A 13,712-nucleotide genomic window follows, 5' to 3' on the forward strand; every position below is an offset into this window, starting at 1 on the left:
ATAAACATTGGGGTGCAGGTGCCCCTTCAGGTCACTTCACTTGTATCTTTAAGGTAAATACCTAGTAGTCCAATTGCTGGGTCGTAGGGCAGCTCTATTTTCAACTTTTTGAGGAACCTCCACACGGTTTTCCAGGGAGGCCAAACCGCCTTGTATTCCCATCAACAGTGTAAGACGGTTCCCCTTTCTCCACATCTCCACCAGCATCTCATTTACTAATTTGTTCATTTTAGCCATTCTGACTGGTATGAGGCGGTATCTCATTTGATTTGTAAGTGTTCAATGTGTCTCTGATGCTGAGAGATGTTGGGCATTTTTTCATGTGTCTCTTGGCCATCTGTATGTCTTCTTTGGAGAAATGTCTGTTCATGTCTTCTGCCCATTTCTTGATTGGACAGTTTGTTCTTCAGGTGTTGAATTTGGTACATTCTTTATAGATTTTGGATAATAGCCCTTTATCTGATAAGATATTTGCAGGATCTTCTCCAATTCTGTAGGTTGTCTTTTGGCTTTGTCAACTGTTTCCTTTGCTGTGCAAACACTTTTTATCTTGATGAAGTCCCAATAGTTCATTTTTGCCTTTGTTTCCCTTGCCTTTGGGAGCTTTTCTAGAAGTTGCTGTGGCCAAGGTCAAAGAGGTTGTTGCCTGTGTTCTCCTCTAGGATTCTGATGGATTCCTGTTTCACATTTAGGTCTTTCATCCATTTCGAGTCTACTTTTGTGTATGGTGTGAGGAAATGGTCCAGGTTCATTCTTCTGCACGTGGCTGTCCACTTTTCCCAACACCACTTGTTGAAGAGACTCTTTTTTCCAGTGGATATTCTTTCCTGCTTTGTCGAAGATTAGTTGATCAAAGAGTGGAGGGTCCATTCCTGGGTTCTCTCTTCTGTTCCATCGACCTATATGTCTGTTCTTGTGCCAGGACCACACTGTCTTGATGATCACAGCTTTGTAATAGGGCTTGAAGGTCCGGAATTGAGATGCCCCCGGCTTTGGTTTTCTTTTTCAACGACCGTTTGGCTATTCCGTGTCTTTTCTAGTTCTATACACATTTTAGGATTATTTGTTCCAGCTCAGTGAAAAATGTTGATGATATTTTGATAGGGATCGCACTGAAGGTATAGATTGCTCTAGGTAACATACAAATTTTAACAATATTTGTTCTTCCGGGCAGCCCCGGTGGTGCAGCAGTTTAGCACCGCCTGCAGCCTGGGGTGTGATCCTGGAGACCTGGGATCGAGTCCCACCTCGGGCTCCTTGCATGGAGCCTGCTTCTCCCTCTGCCTGTGTCTCTGCCTCTCTCTGTGTCTATGAATAAATAAATAAAATCTTAAAAAAACAACAACAACAGGGATCCCTGGGTGGCGCAGCGGTTTGGCGCCTGCCTTTGGCCCAGGGCGCGATCCTGGAGACCCGGGATCGAATCCCACATCGGGCTCCCGGTGCATGGAGCCTGCTTCTCCCTCCGCCTGTGTCTCTGCCTCTCTCTCTCTCTCTGTGACTATCATAAATAAATAAAAAATTTAAAAAAAAAAAAAAAAAAAAACAACAACAACAATATTTTTCTTCCAATGCATGAGCATGGAACATCTTTCCATTTCTTTGTGTCTTCCTCAGTTTCTTTCATGAGTGTTCTATTATTTTCAGAGTGCAGATCCCTTGCCTCTTTGGTTATTCCTAGGTATCTTATGGGTTTAGGTGCAGTTGTAAATGGGATCCACTACTTAATTTCTCTTCCTTCTGTCTCATTGTTAGTGTATAGAAATGCAACTGATTTCTGTGCATTGATTTTATATCTTGCCACTTTGCTGAATTCCTGTATGAGTTATAGCAAAATGACAGATTTTTAAAAATTTTTTATTTATTTGTGATAGTCATACAGAGAGAGAGAGAGAGGCAGAGACACAGGCAGAGGGAGAAGCAGGCTCCATGCACCAGGAGCCCGATGTGGGATTCGATCCTGGGTTTCCAGGATCATGCCCTGGGCCAAAGGCAGGCGCCAAACCGCTGCGCCACCCGGGGATCCCAAAATGGCAGATTTTTAAGAGCTGGTCAATATCTCATATATTGGGGACACCTGCGTGGCTCAGCAGTTGAGCCTCTACCTTTGGCTCAAGGCGTGACCCCGGGGTCCTGGGATCGGGTCCCACATAGGGCTCCCTGCATGGAGCCTGCTTCTCCCTCTGCCTATGTCTCTGCCTCTCTTTATATTTGTCTCTCATGAATAAATAAATAAAATATTTTTTTAAAAATCTCAAATATTATAAAACCCAGAAAAATGAAATACATACTATTTTATTTTACTATTTTATTTATTTTATTAATCAACTGCCTGACATGCCTCTTACTTTATATTATTACATTCACTGTCTACATATTCTTTCATTGCTTCTCCATGTGATGAATTTGCAAATATTTTCTATAGAAAGAATACAAAGATAATAAAGTTTTTTTGTCTGAGAATATTAAAATTTGTCTTTTTAAATGTTTAAAAAGATCTTATTTATTTATTTATTTATTTGAGAGATTGAGAGCAGAGGAAGAAAGAGAGCCTGAGCTGAGGGGAAGGGGCAGAGGGAGAGGCAGATTTCCTGCTGAGCAGGGAGCCCAACATGGGGCTCAATCCTTGGACCCCAAGATCATGACTTGAGCCAAAGGCAGACACTTAACCGACTGAACCACCAGGCGCCCCTAAAATTTGTCTTTTATTGCTAATAAATTAGAAAACTTTCTATCTGCCTCATATCTTGTTATTAATTATGTCATATGAGTTATTAAGATAGTTTCCAATTTAAGGGAACTTCCATCACGTATTCTTCATAAACAATTAAGATTTCAGCACATTCCACTTTTCTTATGCAGTAAGTAATCTTAAATATTCTTTCAATTGAAAACACTCATTAATAGCTGCTATTTGAGGTTCAGTGATTTGTGATTGAGTTTTATGTTATCTCTGTAGATGTCACTATTTATTGTCAAGTCAGCCATGTGTTTATATCTTTTGCAAATGTGTTTCACTCCTTTGTCAACTGTGGTATGAAGTAATCCAAAGCTTATTCATTACTTATTTGCAGATTTGCCTTTTCCTGTGAATGACTGCTTTGGTATTATCCGAAATTATGATATTGAATTTCACTATGTAGTATGACTATCATCTTTTTCACTTTTGTTTCATAGTCCTTTAATTTGTATCTAAATTTAAATTTAAATGTTCAAAAATAAATACATTTTTAAATGACAAAAGAAGGTACTCCTCATATCTGTCCATAACTGGGCATCGGAAGTGATGTGGTTCAGGACACACTGCCCCAAAATTTGGCGCTTTGGCATATTAAATATATTTTTTTGGCATGTTAAATATTTTAAGCTGAAGGAGTTTGATAAAATGGCAGAAGCAGGAGGGTCACTCTGACCTCCTACCCCGTGTCCCATAAAACCCTCCTGTGAGAAGCGCCCTTTCTATACCCAGAGGAAAGGAACATCCTTATCTCTGAGGACAAAGGAAGGCCAAGAAAAATCCTAACAAAGAGGGCCTGCTAAGTTTCCCCACTTTATTACAATTACATCATACTCCTTAACCTATCATATTCTTACATGACTGTCATCTCTTCATCAAAGCTAGCATAAGAGAACATAGGTCTGATTGTTTCTTTGACTCTTCAATTCTGTATGAAGATTCTCGTGTTATGTAAAACTTGAATTAAATAAATGTGTATGCTTTTCTCCTGTTAATCAGTTTTTGCCCTTTTACTTTTCAGACTCAGCCAGAAACCCTAAGGGGAGAAAAGAAAACTCTCTCCTCCCCTACAAAGGCCTCTGTAAAATGGCCCACTGCCTATCTCAGGTTTACTTTCTAGTACTTTCCCTGATAGAGTCTTGGCAACAGCCACAGTGGCTTTCACTCATCAGGCCCTGAGCTCTCCCACCACGTGCTTTTGCTCACGCTCCCCCCTACATAGAACTCTCTCTCTTGCTCTGCGTGTCAGAGTCTATCTCAGATATCCTCTCCTTCAAAAACTCTTCCCTAATTTTCCAACAAACTTCCTATGCCCTACCCTAAATGCGATTTTTTCCCTGCTCTTGACTCATCGTAGCTTTTGTTCCCTACCAACATTCGCTAATGACATTATATTTTGCCTTAGTTTGGAATCATTGTATACAGCGGCCTCACATCTTACGTAAGGACTAGGCCTCAAAGTCAGTGAGCAACAGAAAAAAAGTTATAGTCTAGAAAATTCCTGGGAATTTCTTACAAGGTGCCAATTAGAGAGCAACTTACTGCTCTCCCTAGGTCAGCGGCACTCTGCTTCATCATTGAAAGACATCACTGTTGCAGCCCAGATGAAATGAGGTGGCCTTCATGGAGAGACCCTTGTATATAAATACTACCAAGTCTTCAAGGCTAAAATCACTCACAGCTTGGTGACAGATCTGCGCTAGGAGTGTTACAGGATCTGAGCAGGACAGTTGTTCATTTTCCATAGCCCATTCCCTCCGAAGCACATGCCCACCGATGAGAGTGAGAGGAGTGACCGTCCTCCCCGTCTGATTTTTCTCTCATTCTCTCAATGCAATTGTTGAAGTCATGTAAATTAAATGTGCATTAAAATGGGATTTTATAGTAGAGAAAGTACTGAAGAGTGGTTAGGGTAGAGACTCTGGCACTAGACTAAGTGTGTTTGATTCCTGGTTCCACCACTTAATAGACATGTAACTCAGCCAAAGTATATAATCACTTATTTTCTTACACCCTACTTTACATCTGCAGAAAGGAACAATTATGGGGCCTAATTAATAAACTTGTATGGATTAGATTAATTGATCTCTGAAGTAATACTATGTACCATCTGGGTTTTACACGAAAATTAAATGAGCTGATATAAATAAAGGACTTAGAACAGTGCCTTGGCATACATTAGTACTCAGTGTCACCAATTAGGATTACTTGTCTATCTCACTTTCCCCATATGTTCCCTAAATGAGAAGCATTTAGAACAGTGCCTTTCACAGAATAAGTACTCTGTAAACCTTGGCTATTATTATTATTATTATTATTATTATTATTATTTCACTAATATTCCACCATTATTATTCCAGTGGAATTATAAATAATTCCACTATTATTCCATTATTATTCCTGTGTCCTCCCTATGCAAGTTTCCTGGGGACGGGGACATCATCTTTCACAATTTTACATCCTTGCCATAACTCCTGGGATATGTGAGTCATTCAAAAAATAGTTGAAAATCAGATAATGTTTTCCTCCCCCCCAAGATCTTGAATTACATTGGTTTTATTATTTTTTTATTTTGTTTAAAGAAATCATTTCAAGGCATCAGGGCACTGAGATTATTTTATTTCATTTACTTAAAAAAAATAATCTCTCTGCCCAATGTAGGGCTCAAACCCACGACCCTGAGATCAGGAGTCACATGTTCTACCGACTGGGCCAGCCAGGCGCCCTGAATCACATTGATCTTAATTTTTACAAGCTTTTCTAAAGAAATAAATCTATTCATGAATACCTGAGTGACTTTCCTTCCCTCTTAAGCTGTCTTTACCATCTTCTGCAAAATTCTTCCCAGCAAGAACTCCCCCAGATGGCACTGAGTAACTTACTGAGTAAGGGGTTATTCAGGTACCAGAGTTGGACTGTTAATTACTTGGGGATAAATGTTGATTTTGGCTTCCCCGGGTTTTACTAAGGATATTTGTGCTATAGAAACTGATCTTGAAAGCTGGCGATTCATCATCTGTGGTATGAAATCACCTTAGAAATAAAGCTAGGATACCAAGAAATATATAATTTTAGATCTGTAACTGGGTACAAATCTTTTTGTGTCTTAGATGTTTTTGTATCTCTTATTTTTTTATTATGTATTTTAAGTAATCTCTACATCCAGTGTTGGGCTCAAACTCATGACCCTGAGATCGAGTTTCTTGCTTTCCTGACAGACGCCCTCTTTTTGTATCTTTTTTTTTTTTTAAGATTTTATTTATTTATTTGAGAGAAAGTGATTGAGTGGAAAGGCAGAGAGCACAAGCTGGGGGGAGAAGGGCATGGGGAGAGGGAGAAGCAGACTGTCCGCTGAGTAGGGAGCCCCACCTGGAGCTCCATCCCAGGACGCGGGGATCATGACCTGAGCCAAAGGCAGATTCTTAACCAACTGAGCCACCCAGGTGCCCCCCATTTTTGTATCTTTTAAGTAAAAATAATAATACCAACTGATCCTCCCCCAAATGTGATGACAAATAGAGTAATAAACACAATGCTTAGAAAGTTAATAGGACTACAAGTCTCTTAGTTAAAAGCCTCCATTGTCAGAGACATTTTTCTCCTCTTTCACGGCTCCTGTCTTTCAAAGGGACCACATGGAGAGATAGTGAAAAGGAGACTCTCAAACAGCATCATCATTGAAACAGCCTTTCCAATCAATGGGATGACGGAGGTGTCAGCCAGATAGAGCTTTGTTAACCCAAGTAGGGGTCAAATGCTCCTCTTTCTTGGTTTAACAAACGGAGAGATCTTATTCTTCTAGCAACTGGTGTGATCATTTCTCTTAGGAATGAGACCTACCTGTTGGGAAAGTTCCAGGTTTAGCCAGCAGAGAAGCTGAGATTTAAGTGTGAAGAGCTATTCATCAAAAAAGAAGAATAAGGGGAGGAATTTGTTGATTGCACTGAAGAGGTAGGGGGTGGAGTTGGAGCCATAGAGATGATAAAAAGTTAGCTGTGCCCTATGAGATGCATTCGTTCAGCAACGCCACAAACCCGGGGCAAAACCTCACAAAGTTCATGGTGGGTATGGAATTCCAGTGCAAAAACAGTGAAGAGCATGCTTTTAAACATCCATCTTAGTCTAAGGTCCAGAGAACCCCAAGGAAGCAAGCTTTAGGGGATCTTAGCACAAGAGAGCATTTTGCTTACAAAACCAAGCAGACCACATTCACTAGTAGAGCAGAAATAAATTATAAGAAGGAAACTTCCTCACCGTATTAATAATTTTGAGCAAATGTGGGAAAGTACTTTAAAACAGAGATTCCTCTACTTTATTGTAGCACCTACCCTTATCCTGTCTAGAAATTAAGACCCCTCAGACAGAGATAAGAATTTTGTCCTTTCTTATCTGAAGATTTAATTTTTTAAGAATAAAGTTGGCCAAAAAAAAAATAATAATAAAGTTGGCCTTGGGGTGCCTGGGTGATTCGGTCAGTTGAGTGATGGACCCTTGGTTTCGGCTCAGGTCCTGATCTCAGGATCATGATTTCAGGGTAGTGAGATTGAGCTCCACACTGGCTCCAGGCTCAGGACCAAGTCTGCTAAAGACTTTCTCTCCCTCTCCCTCTGCCTCTCCGCCCACACACACTTGCTCTCTCAAATAAATAATAATAATAAATAAATCTTTAAAAAAAAGAAAAAAGTTGGCCTTTTTTTTTTAATTTTTATTTATTTATGATAGTCACAGAGAGAGAGAGAGAGAGAGGCAGAGACACAGGCAGAGGGAGAAGCAGGCTCCATGCACCGGGAACCCGACGTGGGACTCAATCCCGGGTCTCCAGGATCACGCCCTGGGCCAAAGGCAGGTGCCAAACCGCTGCGCCACCCAGGGATCCCAAAAGTTGGCCTTTAAAAAAAAAAAAGTTGGCCTTTATTCTCAGTAATAGTAGCATATGGCTATTTGGGAAAAGTTTAAAAATTTGAAAGAGTAGATCCACGCCTTTCATAAAAATATAATTTATTTTATTTTTAGAGTAATGTCTACCCTCAATGTGGGGCTCAAACTCACAATCCCAGGATCAAGAGTCGCACACGCCACTGACTGAGCCAGCCGAGCAACCTTTTTAAATTATAAAATAAATTGATGTCTAGCTTTCTGAAAAATGCAAAGATCATTTTCAGTAGTATCCCTGGAGTGAATAGCATATGCTAAGAGTGAATTAATGGTAGAAGTTATAAACTGTCATTGTATCTTCAAGATAAAAGATAAAAAGAGAAAGAACTTTGAATTTTATCCATTGAATTATCGGGACTCTTGATGGCACATGACAAAGTGAAAATTTATAATAAGAAACCTTGGGGATCCCTGGGTGGCTCAGCAGTTTGGCACCTGCCTTCAGCCCAGGGCGTGATCCTGGAGACCCAGGGATCGAGTCCCACATCAGGCTCCCTCCATGGGGCCTGCTTCTCCTCTGTCTGTATCTCTGTCTCTCTCTCTCTTTCTGTGTCTCTCATGAATATATAAATACAATCTTTAAAAAAACAATAATGAGAAACCTCATGGGTGCTTGGCTGTCTCAGTCAGAGGAGCTTGCAGCTCTTGATCTCACATTCATGAGTTCAAGCCCTATGTTGGGTGTAGAGATTACTAAAAAATACAAATAAATAAACTTAGAAGAAAAAAAAAGAAACCTCACTAAAATGGAATCAGGAGGTTTCAGTAGGGGGACTTCTCCCATCCTATCATTTCTAGTAAATTGAAGACCCAACAGGAAGACATGGACTTGACCTTGCACATGGATACTATTTGGCTCCTCTCCCCCCAACAGCTAAGCCAATGAAAAGCCATTACATTTCAAACTCTCGGTTTTCTCCAGTGGACTTTTAGTATATAATGGTCTTCCAAACTTGCTCCTTTTCTCCATTTAAAAAAAGCATATCTTTCCTTTGTTCTCCAGACTCAACTATAGTTTTGCCAGCTGTTTATTTGCCCCAGATTGCAATTCTCTTTTATTCCTGAATAAACCTATTTTTGCCGGTAAAGTAACTGGTAGTTTGTATTTTTAAGATTAACAACAAAAACTGACTTGAGCCAGCTAAGCCAAATACAGCAATAAACTTATTGGCTCACGTACCCAGACCACCGGACAGGCAAGGACAATTGTAACAAAGCCACTCACTTTAGGATGCTCACTCTCCATCTTCCTTCTCTGCTGCTTTTAGTAGTTTGGCTTTTTCCCTAAGCCAGCTTGCAACATTAGAGATATTGGCTCATATCTTCAGTGTCCCTGAGCATCAAGGGCAAATTCTTACCAAAAACAAGAATCCTATTTCCATAAGAATAGAAAAATGTTGGGAGAAAAAAAAATTTCAATATCCTTCTTTCTTTGGCTGCCACCACCTCCACCGCAACTTTAGAAAGTTAATAGGACATACACGTACACTTCTTCCCATACATACAATTCTAAACATGTCCTTGCACACCCACCAGGCACCCTTGTCCCACCTACAGAATCTTCATGCCATGTCAATTCATGATCAGGATGTTGAAGCATTTCATTTCCTTACAACTCACAAATAAACAATAAATCTGGATATCCTTGATACCCCTAAGTAAAAAATAAGACAAACATTCCTTTCAAAGTAATGTTCAAAGGAGGGTAAATGGAAAAAGCAATACATACACAGAACATAGGCCCCTTCTCCCTGGAGAGGCATAGCAAGTCTTTTGTGCCTCAAGCAGTGAAGCTTGGAAGGGGTTTTACTGAGGGCATTAGTAGGACTCTACATGTCTATATGTCTTAGCCGAATGGGAAGAATTACAAATTTATCAGTAGGGTGCAACTGATGTAGTTTTCATGTGATGACATTTTGAACCCAAATTTTTTTAGAAGCTGCTTGGACATAACTAAACCCACTGGCACTTAAATTACATGGAGATTAGAAAAAGGAAGAGAGATGCCATGAATACAGATATCAAACCATTACCCTGACTACCCTGTATACTTTATTAATGGCTTTTTTATTCCTTTTTCTTTTTCAAAGTCAGCTCTCTACCCAACGTGGGGCTTGATCTCAAGATCCAAGATCAAGAGTAGTATGTGCTCCCAACTGAGCCGGCCAGGAGCTCCTACCCTATAGGCTTTAAACTTACACAATGTTACCTGTCAGGTTTGGCTCAGTAAGAGTGGGGGAAAAAATTGAAATAAAAAATAAATCAAAAGGGGCACCTGGGTGGTTCAGTCTGTTGGGTATGTCTGTCTTTGGCTCTGAGTCGGGCTCCCTGCTCAGTGGGGAATCCGCTTCTCCCTCTCCCTCTGTGCCCCTCACTCCGCCTAGTGTTCTCTCTGTCTCTCAAATAAATAAATAAAATCTTTAAAAAAATTAAAAAAAAAAAAAGAAAAGAAAAAAAGGAAAGAAGGAAAGACCTAAACAAGGAAACGTATACTTGATTTCTTTCACAATAGACATTTGCACCTTAATTGTTGTATTGTGCTCAGGATTTTAGGCAGATTTGAGTAGAAGATAAAGAAACTCCTTGGAATCCCTGGGTGGCGCAGCGGTTTGGCGCCTGCCTTTGGCCCAGGGCGCGATCCTGGAGACCCGGGATCGAATCCCACGTCGGGCTCCCGGTGCATGGAGCCTGCTTCTCCCTCTGCCTGTGTCTCTGCCTCTCTCTCTCTGTGACTATTATAAATAAATAAATAAAATTTAAAAAAGAAAAAAGAAACTCCTAAGGCAGAGAAGGATAATCTTCCCTTTATTGAGAAGAATATGTAGAATATTATAAGAAATATTATAATTTCCTTATTTTTATGAAGTAACAAACATATTAGCAAGTATGAATACTGACAAAAAAAGTAAATCCATGAAACAGCCAGTACCTAAAGAACATCTTGGAAAAAAAAAAAAAACCTGTTTACAAGACATCAAAGACAAGCAAATGAACAACAGTACAGTAAATTATTTGGTTCTAGATTGTCCCTTTTTAGTATTTAGATTTAAGTTCATTGGGTCGATTTGAAGCCGGCTGAGGTGGTGCTGGACCATATTGAACCCAGATATCCCTGCTGTGGGGCAACCATGGGAGAAGAGTCTGATACTGAGCCTGACTTCTAGGTGTGCCCCCAACTGAAGGGTTGGGGTGGAGACAGTGGAGCTGGGGGGGGGGGGGGAACCAGCTGCCTTAGGATCCTCAGTGAACAAGCCCGCTAAATAATTCCTTATTTTACTTCAGAGTTCTAGGTTCAGTGGATCTGTAAAAATGTAGTCATGAACTACAAAATTTACTGTAGATGTTTCAAAACTATAAAAGTTTTATGACAGTTTAGTTCACACAACTAAGCAAATACAAAAGTTAAGTTTTTGAAATAAGAATTAATACCCCATCACTCACATACAATTCTGTAATTCTGAATGTAAAGCTGTTGTTTAAATAAAAAATAGAATGGAATTTACAAAGAAATAGATTATTTGAGTTAATTTTTTTTTATTCTGAATCTTCCAGTTCCATTTGTATTTATTTATTTAAGAAGAAAAAAAACAGAGAAAACTATGTCAGGCTAAAAAAAAAATTGCAACATTACGTTGATCTTAATTTATAGAGATATATAAAATCCATAATAGCATCATCAGTATAACTAAAATATTATTTCAACATTCACAAAATTAATATAAATCACAAATTTCTTCCTTAACTTCTTTTTTTGTGCTATAAAGCAGCTCATGTTCCTTTCTCCTAGTCTTTTCCCATAGTGTTTTTGAGTTTTGTGTCTATGAGATTCTTAGATGGTGGAAAAATGACTCCTCAAATATACACTTCAAAATTAAATTAATAATTTTGCTGAAAATGAAAAACATTACCTTCATATTGAAACTTTCCTTTCTTGTTCTTTTATCTACAGGAGGAAAAAATATGTAAACATTCTAAGTGAAAAGGATATTCAATATTTCAGTAACTTTATTTTTTTAATTTAATTTTTTTAAGATTTTATTTATCCATGAGAGACACACAGAGAGAGGCAGAGACACAGGCAGAGGGAGAAGCAGGCTCTCAGCGGGGAGCCCGATGTGGGACTCGATCCCAGGACCCCAGGATCACGCCCTGAGCCAAAGGTAGATGCTCAACAGCTGAGCCACCCAGGTGCCTCTTTTTAACTTGATTTAATTTTTAAATAAACTCTACACCCAAAGTGGGACTCGGACTCATGACCCCAAGATCAAAAGTCCCAGTTGCACCAACTGAGCCAGCGAGGCATCCCTCAATATTTCAGTAACTTTAATGAATTATTTTAAAAGTTAAGTAAACTGTACATTCAAAAACGGTTAAGATGGTAAATTTTGCATTGTATGTATTTTACTGCAATAAAAACAATTGAAAAAGAAAACAGAATTAGACTGATAGAAGACAGTGCCTCGTAGGTACATCATTAAATTTGCTACCTAACTGATTAGTTGCGTATTTTTTCATGACCAAAAATTAGTATGTTCCAGACCTGCACTGTCCAATATGGTAGGCACTAGCCACATATGGCTTTTAAGCACTTTTGTTGTAGTTTGTCCAAATTGACATGTGGTGTAAGTATAAAATACCCCAGGTTTCAAAGACTTAGTAGGCCCTCCTCCCCCCCAAAGGTAAAATAGCTCAGGTATAATTTTTTTTATTGATAACGTGTTGATAATATTTTAGATATAAAAAAAAAAAAAAGTTGGCCTTTATTCTCAGTAATAGTAGCATATGGCTATTTGGGAAAAGTTTAAAAATTTGAAAAGTAGATCCACGCCTTTCATAAAAATATAATTTATTTTATTTTTAGAGTAATGTCTACCCTCAATGTGGGGCTCAAACTCACAATCCCAGGATCAAGAGTCGCACACGCCACTGACTGAGCCAGCCGAGCAACCTTTTTAAATTATAAAATAAATTGATGTCTAGCTTTCTGAAAAATGCAAAGATCATTTTCAGTAGTATCCCTGGAGTGAATAGCATATGCTAAGAGTGAATTAATGGTAGAAGTTATAAACTGTCATTGTATCTTCAAGATAAAAGATAAAAAGAGAAAGAACTTTGAATTTTATCCATTGAATTATCGGGACTCTTGATGGCACATGACAAAGTGAAATTTTATAATAAGAAACCTTGGGGATCCCTGGGTGGCTCAGCAGTTTGGCACCTGCCTTCAGCCCAGGGCGTGATCCTGGAGACCCAGGGATCGAGTCCCACATCAGGCTCCCTCCATGGGGCCTGCTTCTCCTGTGTCTGTATCTCTCTCTCTCTCTCTTTCTGTGTCTCTCATGAATATATAAATACAATCTTTAAAAAAATAATAATGAGAAACCTCATGGGTGCTTGGCTGTCTCAGTCAGAGGAGCTTGCAGCTCTTGATCTCAAATCCATGAGTTCAAGCCCTATGTTGGGTGTAGAGATTACTAAAAAATACAAATAAATAAACTTAGAAGAAAAAAAAAGAAATAAACCTCACTAAAATGGAATCAGGAGATTTCAGTAGGGGGACTTCTCCCATCCTATCATTTCTAGTAAATTGAAGACCCAGCAGGAAGACATGGACTTGACCTTGCACATGGATACTATTTGGCTCCCCTCCCCCCAACAGCTAAGCCAATGAAAAGCCATTACATTTCGAACTCTCGGTTTTCTCCAGTGGACTTTTAGTATATAATGGTCTTCCAAACTTGCTCCCTTTCTCCATTAAAAAAAAGCATATCTTTCCTTTGTTCTCCAGACTCAACTATAGTTTTGCCAGCTGTTTATTTGCCCCAGATTGCAATTCTCTTTTATTCCTGAATAAACCTATTTTTGCCGGTAAAGTAACTGGTAGTTTGTATTTTTAAGATTAACAACAAAAACTGACTTGAGCCAGCTAAGCCAAATACAGCAATAAACTTATTGGCTCACGTACCCAGACCACCGGACAGGCAAGGACAATTGTAACAAAGCCACTCACTGGGATCCCTGGGTGGCGCAGCGGTTTGGC

The sequence above is a fragment of the Vulpes lagopus genome, chromosome 6 (genome assembly GCF_018345385.1).
Source record: "Vulpes lagopus strain Blue_001 chromosome 6, ASM1834538v1, whole genome shotgun sequence".
Taxonomy (NCBI): Eukaryota; Metazoa; Chordata; class Mammalia; order Carnivora; family Canidae; genus Vulpes; species Vulpes lagopus.